Below are 7309 nucleotides of genomic sequence, written 5' to 3'. Positions count from 1 at the left end.
GATGTGTCTTCCTCGTGGGGTTGTTTTCATTAGGACTTTAATTGGGAACAGCAATCTTTTGGGTAGGTTGTTTTTGTGTGCCTTGAAGTCAAAAACTATGCATAAGCCCCAGGGATAAAAACCTCCGTGAGAGGACAAATCTCAGAAACTCAGAGACCTGAGCACTGGTGTCCCTCCCCTCCCAATCGTGGAGCAGGAATCGCTCCTTGTTGGGACTGGAGGAAAGGAATGTTCTTCCTAACTGCTTCCCCGTGTAAAGAGGGACTGGGTCCCTGAGGAGTGAGGAGAGCAAAACTCAACCAACATGCTGACCATCTGGTAGTGTGTGTGTGCGCGCTTGCGTGCACGTGTGTAAGGGGCCAGGTCTCCAATAGTTGGACATTTTCATTTCTCCTTGTCTCACACTTTTCCTGCTGGTAGCAATGACCACTTCGTGAAGAGCAATGAATGAAGCGCAATTCATGAGTTAGGAAGGTGAATTTCATTGAGAAATAACATTTTTTATTGCAGTTCTGGGCATGAGAGTCCCGGAATGGTGAAGGTTCTGGGAGCCCCGCGGAGCCAGGTGCGCTGGCCTTGGTGCTGAAGGTAAAGGCTTAGCCTGCGGAGGCAACCGCCTCAAACCATGGGCCATCTGCTCAAAGCTAAAAGCAAGGGGATCACACCTTTTTAATACCTCCCGTCCAGGGTGTGTGCTTGTTTCCGTTGAGGGGGTTTAGGGGTGAAGGGTGTGTGTGTGCGCGTGCCCGCGCGTGTGTGTAATAAAAAATAACGTATGAAAGCACAGTGACATTGTCTAATAAAGTTTAGTTCATTGAATGGACATTTAAATACCTTTCTCTGAATCTGCTCCATAACTTACTTATTCAATTCCATGTGGGAAAATTTTTACTAAATAATAGTCATACAATGTCTTAAGGATACCTGTTTCTTACTTTCTTTTCATCGTCTGATCTAAACATTATAGTGGAGAAGTTTCAGCCAAGAGCAAAATTTGTCAAAGACAAGAGTGGTCCATTCAGCACTTCTCCCTGATGACATTTAAGTTCTTCACTGCTTCTGGGCCCAAAATGGGGTGATTCCATCTCAGGAAAGAAATCACTGGGACAGAATAATCTTGGAAAGGTACATGCGGTTTTAATTAATGAATCTATTCTGAGATCTCTAAGGAAGCTCAGTTAGTACTGGGTCTAACCCAGTGATTAAGGCTTCATGTGTGCCATTTATGGGAAGAATTTTCCTTGGGCTAAAATATGGTCAAAAGACCAAGGACCTGTTCTGTTCATTTTTCTGTCACAATATCTTTTTTTTTTTTTTTTTTTTTTTTGAGACAGGGTATCACTCTGTCACTCAGGCTGGAGTGCAGTGGCATAATCACAGCTCACTACAGGCTCAAATTCCCAGGCTCCAGCCATCCTCCCATGTCAGCCTTCTGAGGAGCTGGGATCACAGGCACTAGTCACCAAGCCCAGCTAATTTTTGGTAGGGACACGGTTTGACCATGTTTCCCAGGCTGATTTTGAACTCCTGAGCTCAGGCAATTCACCTGCCTCAGCCTCTCAAAGTGCTGGGATTACAGGCATGAGCCACCACGCCTGTAATATCATATTCAACAGTTAAAAATCTATTTATACAGTGCTCATTCAAAATAGATATTAAGTAGTATGTGCAAATATGTATCCTTTAACAGGATCAGAAAATAAGTAAATGAGAATATTTGGAGTGAAAGTAGAAAAAATAAGATGTAACTGGAATTAATTTCTGTACATTTGCTAGAGATGCTCTAAAGTTTGGCTCCAAACCTCCTAGTTGTTCCCAATGCAAAGAAGAACCACAATAAATGTCATGATTCACGGGGTCTAAGATAAAAGTAAACTGGTTTCTCACAGAAGAACAACTGTTTGCAGTGCTGACATCAGACAGAAACCTCTTCCATGTGCCCCCATAAAATGATGTACCCATAAAATGAAAAGTGACCTGAACAGTGTCCCTAAAGCAAACAGATCTTAGTTGTGTGGGCTAGCTTCTATTTGTGTCACTCAGTGAAGCCCCACAGTATTCCCTTTGTTTGAGTAAGAATAAAACTGGCAAGAAAAAGACCTGGTAAACACCATGCTCACTCACATCCTTACTGGGATGTTGCAGTCTTAGCACTGGGGGCAAACCATCCTGAGAATCCTCATGCTACAGTTGTTGCAACTTCTGAAAGATTTGCAAAAAATACTCTCGGGACTCAGCCTGGTATTTAAGGTAAGACCAATGACAATGACAGACTTTAGAAAAGAGGAGGTGTTACTGTTAGTGCTGGAACCTTCAGAGCCGTCTTTGGGCCAGCGCTCCAACTTCAGTACCTATAAAAGTCATCAGCTTTAACTTCACGTTTTTAGGCCCTAGAGATTATGATTTGGTGGGTCTAGTGGCATCAGGAAAAAACATTATATATATATAAAATATACATATATACATTATATATGTGTATATATGCATCTATATGTATATGCATACACATACATGTATGTATGTGTGTATATGCATACACATACATGTATATTTATGTGTATACATAATTTTTGAAAAAGCATAATTTTTTATAAGCACCCTAGATATGCAATGAGATCACTAAATTTTTTCCTTCTTCTCTTGTATAGAGCTAATCTACAGCTTCCAGCCTTTCTTGCAGCTGTGTTGTACTGTGTAATTGAGTCCAGGCCAATGGAATGTAGGCAAAAGTGATGTACATCACTTCTAACATTAGTCCCTAAAACCACTCTTGAAATCCTCTAAGTTGGCTTTTTCTCCTCTTGTCATCTGCCACCTTTGTACAGAGGATCCCAGAGAGGACTCTGAATGCCCTGAGTGATGGCAGAGACATTAGATGGAAGGAAAACTGTGCCCCTGAATGAGTGTGTAGGGAAGATCACCATTTACAATCTGCAACAGTCACAGAGCTATGTAATGAGCAATAACTACATGTTTATGCTGTCAGCTACTGAAATTTGGGGACTGTTTGTTACAGCCTCTAGCTTTTCTTAACTTAATATACCAGGTGATTCTAACATGGTCCAATAACCACTTTTGGAGAAACACTACTCCAAACCAAACTGTGGAGAAGCAAATGATTCTGCCTTCTGGTGACAATTCCTTAGCGTCTAAGAAGGACTCGAATGGTAATGGTTTCAGGAGTGGTAGCGATCCAAGTAAATGCAAGATTTGGGGTCAGTGCCTACATTTCACAAATGTTGCCTCCTCATAAAATTTATTCAAAAGTCATAATTTATATGGCATTATTTTATTTCCTGAATATTTTCTTCCTTTTTTTCTCTCTGCCTTGATCCTGTCACCACTGGGGAAGAAAGATGAGCTCGAAGAGAAAAGGAAGAGCCACAGGTCTGTAGAGTCTTTGTTATGTGGTAGACACTATCCAGAACACTTTTCATGCACAATCTCATTTGTACTCACATACATTCCTTCAAAATAGGCATGAATATTCTCATTTTATAATGAAGACTCTAAAATCTTATTGGAATTGCTGTGCTGGCATTAGGGACTTACTGATGAACTTAAAGCTCTGCCCTTTTAGGGAGTTTGACTGGGTGACCTAAGTACACCTAAGCTATACATCTCAGTGGGAAGGCAGATGAAGGGGCATCACCTCAATCCGAGTGGTATCACTGGGCTGGAATAGCAGTTAGGGAAGGGGTGTGCTCGATGCTGTAGACCAGTTTGCTCAGTTCTGCAAGGGACTGTTCTAAATGGACCCATTGTAAGCCTGTTCAAACTCATAAAGCTCCTTGAATTCTGACCTGGGAGAAAGGATGTGCTTTTTACTAAGAACCTTATAAAGGTACTATTTTTGGCCCCAGAAACTCCATTTCTAGGGGTCAGTTCTAAGGAAATAATTTGAAATACGGAAAACACTGTATGCAAAAAGCTCTACGATGACACTATTTATAAACAAAATGAGGATACAACCTAAATCCTGTTTAAGTGGATAAGTCATTTAATGATGCATTATTAAATGACATGCATGGTCATGAAAATAATCATGCAGAGGGCTTATAATAACTTTGAAAATGTTGACGAGATAATATTATGTGAAAAATATTAAAATGTAGATTTGAATTAAAATGGCCACCTAAAATGAAAAAAAGCACATCAAAAACTAGTGATAGAAAAAAGATGGAAAGAAATATACCAAAATGTTCATAGCATTTTGTCTTTGGGAAAAAGAATTAGAGATAATTTTTCCCCCACTTTTCTAATTTTTTTCAAATGTTCTATTATGCTCATGCTTATATTTTATAATGGAAAAATCAAAAAATAGAAAATTTAATACAAGGAATTTGCTTTTAGAGAAATAGTTCAGAAGAAAAATTTTAAGCTGTAAAAAAATTTTGAAATACAGCACACAGAAAAATGTATGAAATGCACAACTCAAGGATTTATCACAAGACAAGCACCACCAAGCTCAAGAGCTAGAATACTGCCAGTGCCCAGAAATCCCTCTTATATCCCCCTCAATCACCATCCCCTTTGTCGTCTCCAAGAGTAATGACTGTCAAGCTTCTATGGCCACTGTTTCCTTGCTTTTCTTCAGAATGTTGTCTCCTAAGTCTGAATCCTTAAACATGAGGATTTTATCTACCTTTTGAACTTTATGGAAATAGAATCATAGAGCATTTCTTTGTATCTGCTTTCTTTTTTTTTTTTAAACACTATAAATGGGAGGTGCCTCTATGTTGTTGCATGTGGCAAAATTCATTAATCGCTGTATAGTGTTGCATTGTATGAATGCAACATTATTTATCTATCATTTTCCCATAGATGTTTCCAGTTTGGACCATTAGGAATAAAGCTGCTGTGAACGTCTTATACGTTTCTTAGTGCATGCATGTGCAGACATTTCTTTGAGGATAAACCTAGGAGTGGAAGTTCTGGCTCATAGGACATGCATATCTTTTTCTTCTTCTTTTCATAATGTTCCTTCTTATATGTATCAAAGCTCATACTGCACAATGAGCTCTGGGTTGCAAAAGAGAATTCATTTTTTGCATCTGTCTAAGGATGTGGATGTCTTCAGTAGATTTAATGCTGAACTATTCCCCAGTGTGGTTCTAAGAGTTTACATTTCCATTGGCAAGAAGCATGTGCTTTAACTCTTTGTGGAGTGGAAGCATATGGTCCATAAAAGGAGACTCTGGGGGATTTGTTTTTAGCCTTTTTCTTTCAGGGACAGACTGGAGAAAGCTTCTTTATCCGATTATGTGATCCCCAAGGCTCACAATAGATACTGACATTGCTATATACTCCAGCTCAGAATCTACGCTGACCTTGAAGTGAATCTCCCAATACAGTTAAAAAAAAAAAAAAAAAAAAAAAACCATCCCACCAGCCACAGCATTGAAGGGCACTCAGAAATAACACTTGGGTGAAAAGAGTTAGGTACTAAAGAGTAAAGTTATGGATGTGAATGGATCACACAAATAAAATATCTTTCGATAGTTCTAAGTCTGGGAACTTCAGGAAGCCATGGAGATGGTAATGGGGCTAAACCAATAATTTTCAACATTAAACACTTAGAGAAATGAACCGTTTACTGCGAATAGGACTGGGCAGGATTTCTAAAGCTTCCTGGCCTTGTTTTGACCTGGAATTCTGTGAACTCATTGTGATAGCTCTGGCAACATCATGCTAATCACAGGCTTTCGTTGGAAGTCATGTGTATCTCTGAGTAACAAAGTTAGGAAAATTAGCTTTAAATGGACACATGTATAGTCTCTTAAACCTTGGGGCCTATGGGGTTTGTGGTGTTGAAGAGACTGGGGAGCACTGAAGGTTTATGATGAGGAATGTGGGTATGCTTGGCAACCCAGAAACATACCCGCACCTGTCTGTTCAATCTCTCCTTCCTGGCCATTCTTCATTTCTTAAATTTTAAATTTTAAAATTTATTTTAGAGGTGGAGTCTTGCTATGTTGCCCAGGTTGTTCTCAAACTTTTGGCCTCAAGTGACCCTCCCACCTCAGCCTCCCGGGTAGCTGGGATTCCAGGTTCCACCATGCCTGGCTCTCTTTGGCCATTCCCTACTCTCTAGCACAGACTCTCAGTGATGGGTCCTGTGGAGGATGACACATTTTACCCCTGTCCACAGGCGTAGGGGCTTAGCAGGATTTGACCAGCCTGTTATGCAAGGCAAAAGAAACATCAAGGGGATGGCACGTGCCACCTCTGTAAGAAATACATCTTGGGGGACAGAATGGATGTCACCATATGATGAAAGACCTATATTAGTTTTCTGCAGCATCTGTAGCAAATTACCACAAATAAAACAACACAAATGTATTATGTTACAGGTTTTTTGTTTGTTTATTTGAGACAGTCTCACTCTGTCACCCAGGCTATAGTCTAGTGGTACGATCTCGGCTCACTGCAACTTCTGCTTTCCGTGTTCAAGTGATTCTCGTGCCTCAGCCTCTAGAGCAGCTGGGATTACAGGTGCGCACCACCACACCCGGCTTATTTTTGTGTTTGGCAGAGGTGGGGTTTCGCCATGTTGGCCAGGCTGGCCTCAAACTCCTGAACTCAAGTGATCTGCTGGCCTCAGCCTTGCAAAGTGCTGGGATTATCGTCTGGGGCCTTATGTTACAGTTTTGTAGATTAAAAGTCTGACATGAAGGCTGGGATGCAGTGGCTCTGGCCTGTAATTGCAGCACTTTGGGAGGACAAGGCAGAAGGATCCCTTAAAGCCAGGAGTTTGAGACCAGCCTGGACAACAAAGTGAGACTCTGTCTCTACAAAAATAAATACATAAATAAACAAATAACGGAAAATAAAAAATTATTAATTTTAAAAGTCTGACTTGGGTCTCAGCGGACTATAATTGAGTGTCAGCAGAGCTGCCTTTCTATCTGGAGGCTCTAGGGGAGACCCACGGAGATCTGTTTCCTTGTCTTTCAGTTTCTAGAGGCCTCTCACATTCCTTGGCTTGTGGCCTCTTCCTCCATCTTCAAAACCCAGTAATATTGCATCCCTGGACTATCTCTCCCCCACTCACATCTCCTTCTTCTTCCCTTTTCGTCTTTTAAGAATGCCATGATTTCTTAGTGCCCCCAGGATCACCCAGGATAATCTATTTTAAAGGCAGCTAATTAGCAACCTGAATTCCATCTGCAACCTTAATCTCCCTGTGCCTTGTCACCTAGCATAGTCACATGTTCCAGAGATTTGGGTGTGGCCATATTTGGGGGCTGTTATTCTGCCTGGCACAGACCCTTGGTAACGGGATGGTTAATTGATGTGCTGAGAGCTG

General features: G+C 40.8%; 1 pseudogene; it reads right to left on the bottom strand.

Moving 5' to 3' along the window:
- Positions 1–4976: 4976 nt before the first annotated feature.
- On the bottom strand, positions 4977–5093 carry LOC123567006 (small nucleolar RNA SNORA40; annotated as a pseudogene).
- Between the last annotated feature and the right edge of the window lie 2216 nt (positions 5094–7309).

Source organism: Macaca fascicularis, chromosome 9 (genome assembly GCF_037993035.2).
Source record: "Macaca fascicularis isolate 582-1 chromosome 9, T2T-MFA8v1.1".
NCBI lineage: Eukaryota > Metazoa > Chordata > Mammalia > Primates > Cercopithecidae > Macaca > Macaca fascicularis.
This window is presented reverse-complemented; position numbering and strand designations above follow the sequence as displayed.